The following is a 19,448-nucleotide window of genomic DNA, read 5'->3' as shown; positions in this document are numbered from 1 at the left end:
TTCTGGGGGTCTGGAGTTTACAATAAGACCCTTTTATACTTAAAATGTCAGCAAAATACTAAGACTAGCTCTTCCCCATACACGAAGGGGTAAGCCAGTTCATTCTTTCCTCCTGACATTTGGTCTAATTCCATCTCAGATAAGTGGGTGTTGGAGGTAATCCTGCTGGAGTGGGGCAACCTAAAATTTCCCCATTCCAGGGTGCCCTTTGGGTCTCACCCTTATCTCTAAACCTTCCCTGGGTTTTCTGATTCTGACAAGGGCACATAGCTCGTCTTCTTTAGGCCTGTAGTAATATCTGATATTTAGATTTCATAGGAACCACAAAATGTTGTTCATAGACCCAACAGCCCAGCAGAAAAAAAAACTGGCTTCATCTGGAAATGGCAGATTTCCCATTTTCCCAGGCTCCATTCTCAAGCAAGGTTGGAGTTTTCCATTCACAATCGACCTGTTTCAGAGTGGCCAGGTGGCCAGAAGGCCTCTGCAGACTCCCCCAGGGCCTGAGAAAATCTGTATTGGCATTTATGTTAGTCATTTTGCAGGTGAAAGGTATTCTGATTTACATTTCACAGTCCAATCTGCTGCCAGCCAAGAGTGAAAACACTGGTGCAGTTGGCCACTAGGTCTTTTTGAACCGGGTAAATATATATGCTTACTATTCAGGTGAAAATCTCTGACTGAAGCTTACATAGGCAGGCAGGTTGAAACAGATTTTTATGTCTTGGATGGGAGATAACCCTGGAATGTTAACCTGCGGGGTGAGGGGACTTTGTGTGGGCAAGGATTTGACTATCAGCTTGTGGATTAGAGAAAGGGTTTCATCACATTTTAGCATGGTATAGTCTAAACAGTTCTCATGAGATTTTAAAGGAAGGAGCTTGAAGATGTCTATAATTAAATAACAGTAAGCTTCTCTGATCATGTTCCCTCATCTTCATGAACTGAAGAATTTTGAGGCTAATAGCTTTATGAGAGCCTTTATGAACAACCATTGTGGTGCTTTCCTCTCACCTGAGTCTACTCCAACTTGCTAGGTAAACTGAGTAAGTGATAAAGTCATATATCCCCCTTTATTTTCAGGGGTAAATGTGTGATTGGTTGTCTTAGACTGATTCAGATATTTTCCCAAACAAAATGTCAGCATAGTTTCTGACGATACATGTTTAATGTAATTCTTTAGTATTTGGCATGATTCAAAATTGATTTTATGAATAAAGCTGCAGATAACCTTTCTGTAACAGGCTGGAAAAATGATCACTTGAACACAGTCCCTCCTAATAGCATTCTTTGCGGCAATCAGAGAGAATCTGCTTGTGTGCAGTCAAGTTATTAGCTCATTTCCTTAAGCCGTTTCCTAAACTTGTTATCGGATTGCTGGGATGGTCTGTTATTGGATTGGGGGATAGTTCTTTTGCTGGATGTAACTTTTCTCAGTACAGACGATTATGATACTGACCGTGGAAACGGACATCGTTAGAACACCGTGGTAAGGACAGAGGACTAGAAAACGTCCACTGAAAAAATAGCTTGCCTGTTGTACCAGGCCAATGCCTTTGGAGAACAGTTCTGGGCCGTCATCATTTTGAGCAGATATCGTTGGGTGAGTGTTGAGCACATTTTTTTTTTTTAACTCTTTGCCTATTACTTCCTCTTTAAGGAAATAGGCAGTTCACAGAAAAGAATTTAAATAAATCCTGCCTTTCTGTTTTTATTGTCGTCAAGATTTCCATGAAAACTTATTTCTGGGGAATGCTAAGCATATTTGGTATGAGCAAATGCTGATGTTCTTCTTAAATAAATGATTTTGGAAACTGATGAAAGTAGGTCATGCTAACCAGGTGGAATCCTAAACCCTGTGTCTTTTTCTGTTGATCACTTCTTTCCTATTATTTTGAACTTTCATTAAAGCTTTTCATTCTTTGCTCTAATTTTCCTAGTGAGCTATGAAGTCCTTGAGGGTAGGGACTGTGTGCTGTACAACTTATTTTCACTTTGCATAGTAGTCTACCACAGATTTTTTTTTTTTAAGAGTGGTCAGGATCTCAGAGATCATGACAAACTTGCTTTAAAAAAAATCCAGGCAAAACTGATTGTATTTTTACCAATTTGTAAAAATATTAATAGAAATATTTAAAATTACATTAAAAAACTCCAACATTATATGAACCAACAAGCATAAAAAGAAGCCTTCCTGTGTTTAAAAGTGTCCTAGAGAAAAGTTTTTCCCTTCAAAAAAAAAATTGTATGTGTTCAGGTGACCACCAAACAAGCCAGGTATTTTGGGAGGTGTCCAGTTAGCTTTCTGAATTGTTAGTGCAGCTGAATGGCCTTAAAATTTTTACTATGGTCAGTCTGTTTAAAATATACTTTTCCTGATCATTCAAAGAACTCTTCCTGTCCACTGAGGGAAGAATTTCTTACAGATTAAGGACTTTTTTAAAAAAAACATCTAGAATCTTTTTAATTAACCACTTGTTATATTTATACCTCCAGAACAAGACCAAATTAAAAAATTGCATTTTTCCTCTTTGTTACATTTGAAGAATTGATGTGAAAGAACATTGTGTGTTGTCAGGAAATGATTTTTCATGTTAGCATTAGCCAAGCAGAGCTAGTGCCCTCTGCTGTGGCTTTTTACCGTTATTAGTCAGGGATGTCCTTCAACGGCTTTGGTGATGATGGGCATAAATCACATCGAGAACAGTGGTATGTAGTGAATTTAGCACAACTGCATTTTTTAATATGTAAGTAGGCTTAGGTTTTTATCTCCCTTATCTTAAGCCCGTCAAGATCAAACTCAAGCAAGCATTCACATCCACAATTGAATCTCAGCAGCCTTTTTCTTTAAGTTAACATTAGTTCAGACTCTCCCCACTGCTTCTGTCAATAGACCTTTTAAAGGCAGGCATTAGAGTTAAGTTTGCCTTAGTCTTTTTTTTCTCCCCCCCTTCCACAGCTTCAAGCCCAAGGGCTTCTTTTAATAGGCATTAGTTAAGGCCCAGAATTGAGTAGACATTTGTGAAGGAGACTTGAAGTTTGGAACAGAATTGGCCTTTATAGTTTTTCCATGGGGGGAAAAAAATCTTCTTATGAGAATAAAGGCTGCCTACTAATCTGCTACCATCTGGAGAATGGAGAAGCCAGAGGTTGTTGGCACCAGGTCACATCCCTTATGTAAACTGTCAAATTCTTTTCATATTAATGGCATATTGAGCTTAATCTAAAGGGGTTTGGTATCAGTCAGAGCTTATTGATTTTTTTTCCCCCCTGCAAGAGAGGCCATCGTGTTGTTGCAATACGAGAGAAAGACACTGTCTAAAAAAAGGATAAGAGGTTTCGGTTCCTGAAGGACTGTTCCTCATACTTACATGTTGCTTACCATCTAACCATATGTAAAAATCCTCAGTTCTTCTGAGCAACTCTTTTCCACCTGATCTATTGAACAGTTGCCTGTGTCTTAAACTCACAAATAAGAAGGGCAGTCGATAGCTATTATGCTTATGCCACACTTGAAATAAAGCAACAGTGAGCTTGAGATTCTGTTTTTCTTATGGACTATTTTGTGCACATGTGCATGTGACTATAAATATAGATGTGCATTTTTGTGCTTTAGGATATAACAGAACAGCTAAAAATCACCTCAAATCTTATGTGGTACCTGCTATTGGAGTGGCAAAGAATAAATCCCTTACTTTTTGATTATGAAAACCTTTAGCCTCCTGTGGACACAGGGCCAAACAGATTGTGAATGTCTCGACAACTCTATTCAGCACAGAAGCTTATTCCCCAAACTGATACCAATTGATTTTGCTCATTCTAAAAATGTCCTGCTCTCCTCTCTTATAAATAAAAATAGACCCACACACTCAATTTCAGACCTTTTGATAGGTAAAGGTTGAACTCTAAACCACAGCATGGAAGCCCAAATAATCATGTTATTCCCAGGGATAGACGTGTGTAGTACAAGCTAAAAGAAGTGGTGAATAAAAGCCACTGTTGTATCATGGATTGGCCACGTAGGATCTTTTGGCAAAAAGAAGGGCCTAACATTCAATAAGTGTTCATTGAACGAATAAATAAAAGAATACCTTCAAACCCCCCTTTTACCTGGAGAGTCTTTTGCTTGTTGAAGAAATGAAAACTAAAATTTTCAGCAGAGATGATTAAATAAAGAACAAGCACGGAGATTGCCAGCTTTTAGAAATTCTTCTTAAATTCTCAGATGAGAGCATTTGTCGTTGGGGCCTGTATTCCACTGGCACTTCTTACCCCCTGATTTCATATGTAAACCAGAAAATGAACACCAGACCAGATGACCCAAAGGAGATGAAGCAGTTTGCTTTGCCCATTGTATTTCTCTGCTCACGCCTAGATGCCTTGCCTTCTCTCTCCCCCGTGTTTGAAGTGGAGAGCTGGGAACAGACACGAGATTGAGGTCCCAGGGAGTTCACCAGTTCAGGCTGAACTTGGCTTCTCCCTGGGATTCTGGGCAGATGAGGCGAGCTGAAGATAACACGAGTGTGACATTTGCGCCAGTAGGGGAGAGACCCGCCCGGCCTTCACAGATAGGTTTCTCTTTGGTTGTCGGAGCGGATGGAGCCTAGCTGAACGTCTTGGCAGTTTTCCTTAAGTAAGCGTTCCCAGTTGACGATGGTGGGAGTGTGCTTTGACACGCAAGCCGGCGTTACATGGGATTTTTTGCCAAAGACACTGAATGTTGCGATGCTGAAGGGAATCACTGGAACAGACACTGGGCTGATATTACAAAACATCAGGATGGTTTTGTAAGAGCCCAGCAGGGAAAGAAATGAAAAAAAAAAAAAAATTGGGTGAAAAGGATTTGAAAACTGGGAAGGCCTGACTATATCTGTGTAGAGCAGCATCATGTACGAGAGAAACAGTGGGCATGCAAAAACTTAATTTTAGTTGTGAGTTTTCTTGGCACTAAGCTCTGCTCTAAGGTTTGCGTCTTAATCCACTGCTGCAGTGTTCTGTGCTTGGGATTATAAATTATTAAGAATGTCATCATAAACTCCCGCCTTTAAAAGGGCAGTCAGGGTTTCCTCCAAGGATCAAGCCCTGTATGTGTGAGTGACTGAAGGATCTTTTTAGAGCGGGACCCCCTTTTGTGTCCCTGTCTTCTCCCCGATTTTTCTCAACTCCTCACAGGCAGGACAGCCATCAGGGTGGAAACCATCCTTTTCCGCCAGCTTGGAGTGTATCTGGCCGCAGGGAGTCGCGGCTGGACGGAGGGACAGCGGCGCTGGGCGGTGGCCGCGCCCCGAGAGGGCCTTGGAGCCACTCTGGGCGCTTGCCCTGGGCCCGGCCTGCCAGCGCGCGTCGCCCCCGGGGCCCGCGGGCTGCGCGGGGCCGGACCGAGAGGCGCAGTTCGGCGCCGCGGCCCGCAGGGGGCGCCCTTGCCAGGTGGGAGCCGGTCTCCCCGGGCCCGCGCCGCTCCGAGCCGGCTCTCGTCTACCCGCTGCAGTCCGTGCCGGCTCCGGAGCCGACCCCTCTGAGGCCCAGGCTCACACCTGAACGGCCGTGCTGTGTACACGGCTGTCCTGAGTTTCTGTCGGCTCCGCTTCGCCACAGCCGCCGTCCGGGCCCCTCTCCCTGTAGAGACGGGAGGCTGGTGCCCGCTCCTGTCGCGGGTACCTCAGGTCGGGTCGGAGGGCACCGTCTCCCGCCGGGAGGAGGCCCGCGCGCTCCCCGCGCGCTCTGCGGTTTCCCACGGCCCGGCCGTAAAGCAGCGTCTGCGGCAAAGGGGACGCCTGTGTCGCAACGCGGGGCCCAGCGTTGTTTCCTCCCACAGGGGCGACCGCCCTCCGGTCCCTGCCGCTGGGTGGGCGGCGGGACGGTGGGGAGACTGAGGCACGAAACGCCACGGGCTGCTGCCGGCCCGGTCTTTAGCCGCTTAGCCGGGAGGATGCCGTCTGCTTCCCAGGGTGGCCCTCAGGACGGGGTTTAATTCACGGAGCCCACGCCCGTCTGTCCAGCACTGTGCTTTTTAAGGGAGAGAAGAAAAAAAAGACGACGGCTCTGGGCACTTCGGAAGCAGCTTCGGCGCCGTCGGGTGGGAGGGGTGACGTGAGGAGGGGTTCTGTCTCTTGAAACCTGGACTCAGTGTGCTTGTCGGATGGGCCGGTCTGTGCTGGGTCAGCCTTCCGCCGGACAGCGAGCCACCTCCATGGGGAGAGTTCGCGGGCGCACCCGGGGCCCGTGGCCCCAACTCGCTGCTTCACGACTCAAGAGCCTGCCCTTGAACGCCTCAGCCGCTCGGTTGATGACGTGGGTCACGTCTGATCACATGGGACACGTTGGACCACGTGGGTCACGTCGAATCACGTGGGTCACGCCGTATCCCGGGCTGAGAGATGCCCCACAACAGGTGCTGCCACATGGGGTGCCCTTTGTGGAGTCTCTCCCCCGAATTCCACCCCAGCTCCCCAAACACTGCCACCCCGTGCTCCCAGTTCTTGGGTCTGTTCTCAGGCAGCTGCAGCTGCAGTCTCTTATATTGAAAAAGAGGGGTAAAAAAAAAAAAGGGCCTGTGCAACAGGTACCTGCCCCCCAGGGAGGAATGGAAATCACCGAACTCACATCTTCGTTGGCTTTCAGAAGTCTGCGCTCACTAAGTCTATAGTTGGGTTTACTTTTAGCAGATGCCAGTGCTCTTGCCTGGAGAGTCCCAGGGACGGGGGAGCCTGGCGGGCTGCCGTCTATGGGGTCGCACAGAGTCGGACACGACTGAAGCGACTTAGCAGCAGCAGCAGCAGCAGTGAGTTAACAGCCTCCGTTTTCGTTGTTTTCAAGCCCCTTGTAAAGAAACTCCTTGGATTTTCAGCTGTGTAAGGACACAGAATCAAAGCTGTCTGCTGTCTGTTGGGTCTTTCTTTGTCCACATAAATGGACCTGTTTAAGCAAGGCATGTGCAAAATAGAGTTCTGAAATTAAAAACACTTTTGGAGATGCGGATATTTATTATTTGTCCTCTCTTCCTACTGTTAACAAAATTGTTTCATTTCTGCACCGCCCCCCCCAATCCCTTTTGCTTTTTAAAAGTCATCTTTAGATGCTGTCCTTCCCAGAGCCTCATTGTCCATGAATTATATTGTGAATGCATTTGGACACCGACCAGGAACTTGCTATAATTGCTCACATGCAAGTAAAAGCTTTCTCTGTGTATTAATTAGTTGATACAAGGGATTAAGATGGTTACACGAAAGGCATTGCTGCTTCCCTCTGAATAGTTAGACCAAGGTGGGTGCCAAGGCTTCATTTGATCCCATTTGCTCAGCATGTTCCCTTGATAAAGACACAGACTTCGAACAGCCAGGTTTCCTGGGGCAGCAGAATGTGGGGAACCATTTGGATTCACTGTTTCTGTTGATGTGAAATGTGGGATATTAATCAAGGCTAATTACACGCACTGGGTTTGGAACAAAATGAAGGCCGGCTCAGGGCATGGTTCTCTGCGTAATTACCGACTTTAAGGTACCAAGGTAATTACTAGAAATTAAAAGCCCTTCCTTTATGGGTCTTGCCTCTCCAAATGTGGAAACAGTTTCTTTCACCATTAGGAGGTAGCCCTCTGCTCAGAGTTTGGTGTTGGACAGACACAGCTTGCTTTTAAGGAGGCCTTGGTTATGCTATGTCAAGTCCCTGGGGTTAGACCCAAAATCCAGATCATTCTGTCCTTTGTTTTCTTCTGTCAGAGGTCTTTCTGATGTTTGAATTCAAACTTAGTATATATTATAAAAATTAGTAAGATGCTTGGCCTAGGGAGAGGAATTTAATGGTGCACTGTTCTTTTCTAGGAGACCATTTTCTCTGGTACTGTTTTTTTTTTTTTGTTTTTGCTTTTTTTTTAAGGTAATCTGTAAGGCTCTCTGTTAATAAATTTAGTACTGTCCACTTCACTTGAAAAAAGAGTGGTGTGTCATTGCTTCCCAGTGTGTGAGTGTGCAAGTGAGCTGTCACATTTGTGCATGTGGCTGGCATGTTGACGGCCCTTCCCGGCAGGCTGGAACACCTCCCATTGGAGATTCGAGGGCTCACCTTCAGTAGGAAAGCCCCCAAAGCCAGATTCTTGTTCCCTGGGGTGGTATCAGCTTGGGCCCAGGCATGTGGCTTGAACTCAACAGTCTAATGTCTTTGCCCTCAACTTGGAATCCGGAGGGACAGACACAGAGAATCATGGATCCTTTAGAGCAGTGGCCCTCAACCTTTTTGGCACCAAAGGCGGGTTTTTTGGTGGAAGACAGTTTTTTCCATGGATGGTGGGGGGCAGGGAGGGATGGTTTCGGGGGAATTCAACTGCTTTACATTTCCTGTGCACCTTATTTCCTTTATTATTGCATCAGGTCCCCCTCAGATCATCAGGCATTCGATCTGGGAGGTGGGGGACCCCTGCCCTGCAGCTCCCACCATTGGCAGTGGGCTCCAGTGTCTGCTGTTTGGGGGTCGAGTGGCAGGGGAGTCTTGAGGCCAGCAGCCCAGGGGCGAGTGACCAGGTGTGACCAGGGCTGGTAGCTCTAGGAACTGTGTTCTTAAGTTTGAGTCCGTCTCTTTGTAATCTTGTAGGAGATTTTGTGACACACTTCATTCTCTTTAGGAAACCCCAGTTCTGCTCAAGTTCTCCAGAGCTGGCTTCAGTTCTGACTAGTATGAGCAGCACCATGTGTCTTTATGCCCATCTTGGAGTTGGTATGCTAAGTATAGATGTAATTATGTATGCACACACACACACATACAAGTATATACACATATTTCAATTTTATGTATATGCATACGTACACACACATCTCTGCTGCGTACTTTGTGTGTATATCTGCATGTGTTTACTTATAAGCTCAGGAAAAAGATTCAGTCTCTAACTGAAAACATCAGGGTAGGAGAAATTAGTGATTTTTATAAAGAGCATTTTGGGTTATCCTGACGTTGTCCTTTCTAAGGGCTTTCAGAACCGGTTCCCATCATAGAGCTCCTGCTGCATCTGGAAACTGAGGTGGATTTGTGAAAAAATATGGAGGGCTTGAAATAATTCTATAGCGCGGAGGTTTGTGTTTTTATATTACACATGAGATATACTCTCTATTAGCGAGTTTATAAAGACCTCGTGTTTGAAATAGTTGGCCTCACCACAGAGGTGCCCCAGCTAACAGGCTCGGGCTTCCTTTGTGGGGGCACTCCTGGTTCTGAAGGCGCCGCACTCATGAGCCCTGGTCCAGGAGGCCCTCGCCCAGGGGGCTCCAGCGCACTCTGGCCCTGCGTCTGAGGGTGCGCGGTGGACGCAGGGTGCTTGCGTCCCTGAGTGGAGGTGGTAGGGGCCCCAGCTGGCGGGTGCCCCGTGGTTTCCTCCGTTGCTCGGTTTTTATCCTTTGCTTGTTCTGTCAGCATAGTGCTGCGTGGGGGGTGTCATTTAACCATTTCTTCCTTTACCCGCCTGCTTCGGTGTGTGCCTTGGGTGTGCCCTGGCAGGTTCCCCAGCCCACTCTTAGCTCTCTTTGTCGGCTCTCCATGGTCCTTTGTGCCCCTGATCTTTATCTTTCTTCTTTCCTCTGGCGTCCCCTTTCACTGCCCTTAGGGAGGTAAATGTATATATTGAGATCCACCGGTATATATGTGTCCAGGCAGAGGGGTATATGGATGTTGGTATAGAACTTGAATGTAAATGTTAGAGACACACTCTTCACTCCAAGCCCCAGGTTGCCTCACCCAGGACTCAGTTCAGTGCCCCATGCTACACGCCTTAATCTCCTAGTGCAGTAGAGATGCTGCGTAGACCTCAGCCTAGGTTTTCCCTTTCCATGTTTTCAGAAAACTCGGTTGTTGGTGTTTGAAAGTCACTGGTCCTCTTAGCCTCATGAGATCAGAGAAGGCTGTTCCAGCTGTGGGGGAATGCCTGCCCTTTGTCCTACCTTGGGAGCCTGTGTGTCCTTTCAGGCAGCCCAGCCCAGAGCAGGTGTGGGGAGAGAGCTTTGTCTCCATTTACCTGACATGGGATTCTCTTCCCTTCAGAGTAGACAGATGACTGGTCCAGCTACCAGGGCATGAGTGTATCACACACATGTGCACACGTCTTTCTGCTTCTAGCGGGAGGGGAAGCCCAAGGTCATGGGAGTAAATCAGCAAAAGTGGAAACCAGGCTGGGTTTTTTTTTTTTTTTTTTTTTAATATTATTCCCTGCAGGCTCAGTCATTTATTCTTGAAGAACTCATATACATTTTTTTTTCTCCCCTGCATTTTGAAGATTTATTTCATCTTTGGCAATACAGAAAGGAAGTGGAATTTGGTCCGAGGGGACTTTTTTTGTACAGGATATCAGTGACATCATGGCCTGACCGGAGTCCTGCTTCTTATTAAAGGACACAGGAAAGATTGTGCTACACATACGACAACTCTTTCTTATTCCATTGACTTCAGAGAATTCATATCTAGCTTTAAATTCTTTCAACAGTTTGTAAAAGTTCAAGTAGTCATTGAATAGAATTTTGTGGATTTTTAAAAGTAAATATTAACTTATCAAATTCAAATGAAAACTTAAAAAGGGAAATTGTAGTAAGAAGGTTATTGAGGACAGAAAATTTTGGACCATCCTTATTCTTTAAGGATTGGCAAAGATAATGAAGGGGGTCATAAAGGAGTGCATTTCGGAATAAATTTGGAGGTATTCATTGTGTAGTAAAAACGCGGAATTTGATCAATATACTTTTCCTAAAAAGTATTCACAGTTTTGTAAACATAACTGGGAAAGACCCAAAGCTTAAAACTCAAACGATATTGCAGGCAGTGTTTATCATCTTCTGCTTCCCCTATGGTTGATAAAAGTTGACTGATGGGATTTGAAAGGAAGCCAGGAGTCTTTTTTTTTTTTTTTTTGTATGTATGTGATGTCTGTAAAGCTGCAGTGATTTCAGGCGCTCCCTCTTGTAAAGATCTACGTATGCGTGACAAGGAATGCAGCATTTAGGAATTTGCTTACGTGTTTCAAAATATCATTAACAAAAGCGTTGGAGATGATAGCTGAGTTTTGTTTTTTTTTTAAGCCGGATTGTTGTGTGGTGCAGTATGCCAAGCTGCTTTTAGCAAACTGGAAACCATCTCCACTGACACAGGCTTTCCCTTTACGTTTGAACTTTTCTGGCAGAAATGGCTTGTCGATAGAGTCCAAGCTAGTTCATTCCCTTTGTGTGTAGAGAATTAGACACATGAATACCACAAATTAATCAAATGTAAGTTCAGAATAGAAGGCTCTCACCCACTAACATGACTGTGAAAGCCGCATTGAATGAGAGGGAAAGGACCCATCAAATATACATGAAAAATAGTGAGTTTATGAAGGCCCGGGAATTGTTGGGCTTGACCGGACCTGCATGCCACCACTTAGGGGGGCAGGAGGAGAGGGTGGGAGTGGAAGGACCACCAGCCCTCCAGGAGGGGTTTTCTTTTTTTAAATGGTCTTCTTCCATTGAGAGAAGCTTCTGGGAATATCAATGAGCCCCCTGCAGAGGCAGGGTCAGAGGTCAAAGTGCAGGGCCAGCTGCCAGCCTTCCTGAGGAACAATAGCAAAGCCTTTCTGTACATATGACAAAAGGATATTCCCAAACGGTGTTTTCAGACACTGAATGAAACAGCAGTTACATGAAAATTATGCAGCCTCATGTAAAATTAACCTTTTTGCTTCCCTCTTCTTGCTTAGAGGTGAGTGTTGATTGATTCTGCTCTTCTTTTTGATATCATCCCCTTATTTTGCGATACACAGAACTTTAATCATTTAGCCACTAAATTATAAGAAAATTTATCCCCCCTTTCACACTTAGGAAAGAATGTGATAGAGGAAAAGTTCCCTTGAGGTTTTCTGTGTTGAATATACCTAGTGTTATTCAGCATCCATAAGTTGGAAAAAATATGTTTCTAAATGTATACAAATTATACACTGGCTTCAGCAAGTTTTCTTATGAAAATGAGAAAACATGCTATAGCAATTTAACAATGTAATTGAGTTAAATTCATACATGCAGGTATTATTTTCCAGCAAAACATTAAAAATTAAAAGTTCAATTCCTGTGAAAATATTAATAAGAATTACCCCAGTATTTATTCTAAGTGGCTCCAAATCTGGATTTGATATAAACGTAATTTATGTAAACATAAACAGAAATGAAATATGAGAAGTCCAAATATTAATGTAAAAACAAAATGCAAGCTCGGCATTTAAGTCATATAACATAGCGATGCGTGCTCCTTTCCTGACTCTATCTTGATAAAATTGAAAGTTACCCATAAAAATACTACTTTGTGGTCTTTTGGTTCATATTTTTTGTTCCTAGTGTGGTTTCAGTTTCACATTGTGTTTATTTTTCTTCATTCTCTTCGTCCTCACCCTGAAACCACAGAAGGTTTTCAGTGGAATGGAGAGTATTGTATCACACTTCCTGGTTGGTGCCAATTAGTTCCAGCGTGGACTTTCTCTGCGGCTTTCTGTTGGAAGGGTAGCGTGTTATTGGTTTTCACGTCTGCCAGGACAGTTCCAGCATTCCATCTTCTGGCACCAAATCCCTGGAAAGGTCACTTACCATTTAACTACCGGCCAAGCACGCATGCGGAGGGCTGTGTGGTTTCTCGGGAAGGTGACTAAGAGTGGGCAAGGTGGAGCTTTCCATGTTCTGTCCTTATGACCAACATTTATGGCACCCTTCCAGCTGAAAACTTCATGAATCAGTGAGTGATAGTAAATTAATGCTAGACATTTATTATCACGTATCCTTAGCATGTTAATAACCCTAAACCTGAAAAAGAACCCTAGAGAAAACCAGAAGGGAACTAAGGATCACCGTGAAAGGCCCCACGTGCTGGGGTCATTGCTTATTGGAACTTTCAGGAAACTTACGTTGAACTCTTGCCTGATGGAAGGTATCCAATCAGAAAACTAATCAGAGCAAGTGAGAGGATCCAGCTGTGATTTTAACCATCTTGTCTTCAATAGTGTGACATTTGACACACATTCACTGGGTTGCTACAGTATGAGTTCAGTGCTTTTGGGGTAACAACGTGGTTGTTGTCCTAATAATGGGAGAGAGGCCCATCATTCAGTAATAGCAGAACTGATGCAACCGAAACCATCAAGTATATAGCACATGGTATTAGGTTTTGTTTCGTTTTGTATTTTAAGGGAAAGAAGTCTTATGTGATAGGGGAGGTCAAGAAGAATTTGTGAGCAGAGGTTGGTATAAAGTCTTTGAAATGCAGAATTGAGGAGAGGAGGAGGTTAGGAGCCAAGACAGAGACTAGAAGTTCTGCCTTTGAGAGTCATTTGTCAGGCCACTTTGCCTGGAGCATCTTCCAGAAAATAATTTATACAGGCCCCTTGGTTTACCCAGCTGCTCAAGGCTAGGAAGAAGCATGTCCTGCAAATTATCTCTCTCCTACCCAGGATGGGCCTCCCAGTCCCGCACCCCCCTCACCCCCTCTCCTCCGGAGCAGTGTAGTTGGGAGACCCTGGCTGGGGCCTGGTGGACGTCCCCAGCAGCCATCAAGGAAGTCCTCCGACAGCAATCCGAGCCATCATTTGTGCCAGGAATGTAGTTGGGAGCTCTGATGACTTGTGAGCAGTCTTATGATGTTTTGAGAATGGTGCTTTAGGGAAGAGCCATCTTGTTGGGAGAGACTGGACGTAACAAGTTTAGTTAGGAGGCTGCTGCAGAGTCGGACACGACTGAGCGACTTCACTTTCACTTTTCACTTTCATGCATTGGAAAAGGAAATGGCAACCCACTCCAGTGTTCTTGCCTGGAGAGTCCCAGGGACGGGGGAGCCTGGTGGGCTGCCGTCTATGGGGTTGCACAGAGTCGGACACAACTGAAGCAACTTAGCAGCAGCAGCAGCAGCAGCAGCAGCAGCAGCAGTGCAAGGAAGAGGGTGAGGGTTTGGATACAGGTAGACTGTGGGCAAGGAGAAGAAAGCAGGTGCCCCATGAATGGGAGGAGAAGGCATTTGGCCAGAGGAGGGAGACAGAAGGAGCAGATGGTGACGTCCACCTCCCCTGGACAGGGGAGGGAGATGTTTGGAAAAAATCAGACTTGACTTCAGGTAGGGAGCTGGGGCTGAGGTGTTATTGTGGAACTGTTCAAAAATAGAAAAATAAGCGTGGTCCATCTTTAAAAGATTTTATCATCGAAGAGGATGAACTGTTCATTAAGCCCCATTTTTCCAAAGAAGTTGGAATCTTTTTTTCACAGAGTTGGGTTCATCTTTAAGAAAACGTTTGCATCCATCTCATGACATCACTGGACGGTTGTAGATCCAGAGAGCGATTAGTTTCACATCCCACTGACTTTCACGTCGGTTTGTGAATCCACTGAAAATGAGGCCTTTCCCCTCACATTTTACAACACAAACAGTCAGCCCAGTAATTTAATGCTGGTTCTTCCAATATAAATATTACATTATGAGTATAATTTCCCATTATTACCGCAAGAAATTTATCTAGATGCTAAGAATAATTCGGCTTTATAAGGTCATATACTAGTATATTCTTTCCAAACTAAAACATAAAAAATAAAGGGAAGCTCTTTTTTAAAAAATTTCTTATACTAGATTAAAATTTCTTGATAGAGGAGTCGGTCTTCCCCACAGTATGTACTCAACAAAGGTTGTTACTGTGGTCAGGTGAGTCTACTATGGATTTGGAAATGTTAATAGTTTTGTTTTGTTTTTTTTTAATTCATGCTCATTTACTTCCTACAGAATCCATTCATTACGTTAAGTCTCATTCCAGTGTTTTATAAGCCATCAGGCAGGGCAGAATATACCAATTACGCATGCATGCTAAGTCAGTCAATCGTGTCCGACTCTTTGTGATCCTATGGACTGTAGCCCGCCAGGCTCCTCTGTCCATGGGATTCTCCAGGCAAGAATACTGGAGTGGGTTGCTATTTCCTTCTCTGATACCAATTATACTATATTCCAGTTTTTATTTCAACCCGGACTCTTAGGCAGAAATGTGTGTGTGTGAGAGAGAAAGAGAAACAGGGACGGGAGAGAAAAAGTGAGACAGAAAGTGGGGGGAGGAAAGAGGGAGATAAACGAAAATCTAAAAGGCAGGCTTCGTTTCACTGGTATAATTTGGTAAATTATCCATAATTTATTAGAGCTTGTAAACATTCTGACGAAATTTTTTGCCCTGTCAGTAATGAGTTGCTACACCATTCATTTTGTCAAGGGATCAAGACATGACATCGCTGAGCTCTGCGAGAAGTCCTCGCTGAGTAGAGGGGGTCTGAAGCTCCCGTGTGGTTAAGGAAATTCCGAGGTGAGTCCACATGGCTGTTTCCTGACGGGGGGGAAGCTGGTTCTCACCAGGGGCCAGGCCACAGCCGCCGTGGGTAGTGGGACACCCCCGCCTGGGCGGGAAGGAGGCAGGGGCGTCCGCATGGTCTTGGTCCTTGGGTTTTGTTCTGACACCATGTGGGCCCTCAGGTCACAGACGCCTTCATCCTGGAGAGAGGATTGGCTGAGGTCTTAGAATATATAGATCTTCACTCACTTCCAAGTATAGGCTGAAGCCGTAGCTGAAAGAGATAACATCTTTTTAAACCAAGTCAATTGAAACAAAGATTATAAAAGAGGGCAGAAATTTGGGTGAGAATATTTTAGGGGGGATTTTGTAGAAGATTCCAGAATATCTATGTCAGCGTTAAATTTGGTTTTCAGTGTCTTTGTGGCTGCAAGAAGAGAGAGGCCTGAGGGTTTGTATAGTTGCCGTTTTCTCATGCCCAGGAGATGTTTGTCACGTGGCTCTTAATATCAGTGGGACCAAGTAGGATAGCGGAGTTTCCGCTGAGTTTTGTAAATTGCCTTTTATGGCTGTTTCTAATGAATGACCCTCTAAAGGTCACTAGTAACTCAGAGAAGGCATTTCAGCCGCCAAGGTAAGGCAGGCTGCAGCGTTCGAGGATGCGTCGGTGGCCCAGGTGTGCTTAGTCTGGTTATCTGGCCTGAACGCGTGGTCTGGGGAGCCCCAAGGCATGAACAGGAACTATATCCCCGATAGCGCCTGTCTGTCTAATGCTTCACCTGTGCATCACAGGAGTAGTTAACTGACAGCTAGATCCTCATTGGTGTTTAAAGCAGTCATTCCCTGCTGGTTGGAGAAAGAGCTCAGTCTTTAGAAACCTGATGCAGAGGCAGCTCTCCCAGACAGAACTGAGCCCCCACCAGGATCCCTAGAGCCTGACCTGCAGGGACGCTCTAATTCTACTTTATTTTTTAATGAATGAATTTATTTTAATTGGAGGATAATTACTTCACAGTATTTTGGTGGGTTTTGCCGTACATCAGCGTGAATCAGCCGCAGCTGCGCAAGGCTGTGGCGAACAGGGAGGCCTCTTACACTGTTGGTGGCAGTGCAAACCGGTACAGCCACTAAGGAGCACAGGGTGGAGATTCCTTAAAACACTGCAAATAGAGCTGCCGTACGACCCAGCAATCCCACCGCTGGGCATACACACCGAGGAAACCAGAATCGAAAGAGACACGTGAACCCCGGTGTTCACTGATGCACTGTTTACAACAGCCAGCACGTGGAAGCAGCCTAGATGTCCATCGGCAGACAAATGGATCAGGAAGCTGTGGTACATATGCACAGTGGAGTATTACTCAGCCATAAAAAAGGACACATTTGAGTCAGTTCTGATGAGGTGGATGAAACGGGAGCCTATTATAGAGAGTGAAGTAAGCCAGAAAGAGAAACACCAATGCAGTATATTAGCGCATATATATGGAATTTAGAAAGATGGTAACGATGATCCTATATGCAAGGCAGATCCTATATGCAAAGAGACACAGATGTAAAGAACAGGCTTTTGCATTGTGTGCAGGGACACTGATACACCTCATCTTTAGGCTCCTGGCCTCAGGGTGCCTCACGCCAGGCCCTAAGCAACAGCCATCATCGTGGACAAGGCCTGCCCTTGCCATGTTACGTGGAGAGAGTTGGACTGGGGCAAAGAGACCACCCCGATTCTAAGCCAGCCCCCCACTGACAGAGGAGAAGTCTGATACTAAAAAGATCAGACAGATCTCTTAAGATATTAAGCCCAACAGCCGTGTCGCCCATCTAGGTAGCAGCACGTGTCTAACTAGAATGTGTAAAAATCAGAAGCTCAACTCACATTTGCGGCAAAGAGGTGAGCCCCCTTCAAAACAGCATGTGGAAGGTGGTCAGGTAGCTGAGTGGAAGGAGGGACAGGTGGGTACTGGTAAAGGAGTGAATGTTCGATCAGGGTATTTTCCTGTATTTGTTTTACATAAAGAGCCAAGCTGACCTTCTCTTACGGGAGGTTGCTAGACTCCTCACATGTGGAGTGGCTTGGTTTCCCAAACCAAGAAACAGTTCTCAGAGACCATCTGGACGTCCTACAGTTCAGCTCCATGTCTGACCCTTCCCAGAGAATCTAATGGAAGCCCCAGATCCCACAGGTAAAGGGCTTCGTTCCACAAGACTGACACCGGTCCCCCTCCCCCCCCGACTGCCAGTTACACGTCCTGGTTGTTGCCTGGACTTCTGACTACCTGGCTATAAATCAGAGGTCCTTTTGACCCCTTGCTTGGGTTTGATTAATTTGCTGGAGCAGGTCACAGAACTCAGAGCAACATTTCACTTACCAGATCACCGCTTTGTGATAAGAAGGTGGAGCCCAGGAACACCCAGATGGGAGCGATACACAAGGCAGGTACGCAGAGAGGGTGCGGCGCTTCCACGCTTCTCCAGGCGTGCCGTCCTCCAGAGCTCCATTGTCACCCCGCAGAGGGTCTCTGAGCCCCATCCTGCAGGGTTTTATGGAGGCTTCATTGCACAGGCAGAACTGATTGACTCTTCGGCTTCTGGTGGGGCTCAACCTTCAGCCCCTCCCTGAAGTCAGCGGGTGGGCCCGAGAGCTCCTGCCCTGGAATCACAGAGCTGTCTACACTGGCAACCAGCCCCCGTCCTCAGGGTGGGGCTGGGTGCCAAGATGCTTCAGTCGTGTCTAACTCTTTGTGACCCCATGGACTGTACCCCACCAGGCTCCTCTGTCCATGGGGATTCTCCCTACGGCAAGAACACTGGAGTGGGTTGCCATTTCCTCCTCCAGGGGGTCTTCCTGACCCAGGGATCGAACCCAGGTCTCATGTCTGCTGCCCTGGCGGGTGGGTTCTTTACCACTACTGCCGCCAGGAAGCCCATCCTCAGGGGTGTTCAAAAACTACCTCATTCACATAACAAAAGACATCTTGTATCATTCTGGACACCCAGTAAAATCCAGGGGCATGGAGAGGTGTGAGCCAGATGCCGTGGAGAAGACCAAATATATATATATATAAGAAATAGACTTTGTGCATCTGAATGACCAAATGCATATTTTTCTTACAAATACAATATTGTACTACATATTACCTAAACAGAAGAAGAAATTCCACCAGTTAACTACTTACCTTGTTTAAGGAGTGAGATAACCATTTCTTTTCCCCGTTCCTCTCCACTTTACATTATTTGAAAAGCTTTGTTTTTAATAACATAGCCCATGACTATATTTTAAGCAAAAATTGAAAATCTTCATGTACTAGCTGATAAGCGTTATGTGAAATTTTGACGTTGAAAGTAATTCATTCTGTAGGTTTTTAATGTAAAAGTCATCTTTTAAAAATAAACTTTCAGCCTAACATGCGTGCATCTGCAGTATTGGAGCATTTGAGGAAATAGAGTATCTAGTTTTATATAACTACTCTAATACTCTTAGAATACCAACATGTTTTTACAGTAACAAGTTCGAGATAGGATCCGATGTGAATTTATTATCCTCAGAGCAAGTCTGTTTCTTTAGTCGATTTCAGAATACATACTAAGCAAAGCAATATATTTGCACAGTCCTTGTTTCAAAGTATATTCATGTTCTCAGATTTGGGGGCAAAAAGCATGCAGAAAGAAGTGTTTTTTAAAGCAAATAAACTCCCTAAAGGGTAATTGCTCTTCTAAAAACATCAACATATATTTCAATATTTATCTTTGCAATGTGATACAATTCTATTTTCTTTCAGCAATTTCACTTCTAGCATCAGGATGGGTGCAGGAGGACTCCTCCCAGAGATGTATTGAGTGACCTTTAAACAGCTCTATTTGAGACCATATTTCCCTACAGAGAGAATATAAATATTCTTTGGGTTGTGCATATTACTTAATACTTTCTCTGTGTAGCAAACTGAACTTAAGCATGTGTAACTGTGTCTTAGTTAAATTTAAAGTTAGCATCCTGTCATGAATTATAATTGTGGGGGAGACAAATTGAGGGGTTCATTAGAGAGAGCACTATCCAAATGTCATTATTGCCGAAAAGAGTTCATGCATTCAGTCATGTTCTTTCATCAATAAATACGGACCTACCACTGTACTGTGTGTCAAGAGGGTT

At 45.0% G+C, this 19,448-nt stretch overlaps 1 protein-coding gene across 2 annotated transcripts in view; it reads left to right on the top strand.

Moving 5' to 3' along the window:
- Positions 1–19,448, top strand: part of EFNA5 (ephrin A5) — a 285,979-nt gene that overhangs the window by 87,989 nt on the left and 178,542 nt on the right. Inside the window, exon 1 of one of the 2 annotated variants that reach the window (XR_011145392.1) lies at positions 1,477–1,603. The exons of the other annotated variant lie outside the window; for it this stretch is intronic. The gene's annotated coding sequence lies outside the window, so the exon portion shown is untranslated. Of the gene's footprint in view, positions 1–1,476; positions 1,604–19,448 lie in introns of those variants that run through there. 2 annotated transcript variants of the gene reach the window in all.

The sequence above is a fragment of the Capricornis sumatraensis genome, chromosome 9, assembly GCF_032405125.1.
Source record: "Capricornis sumatraensis isolate serow.1 chromosome 9, serow.2, whole genome shotgun sequence".
NCBI lineage: Eukaryota > Metazoa > Chordata > Mammalia > Artiodactyla > Bovidae > Capricornis > Capricornis sumatraensis.
The sequence above is the reverse complement of the archived record's forward strand: the minus strand, read 5'-3'. Positions and strand labels throughout refer to the sequence as shown.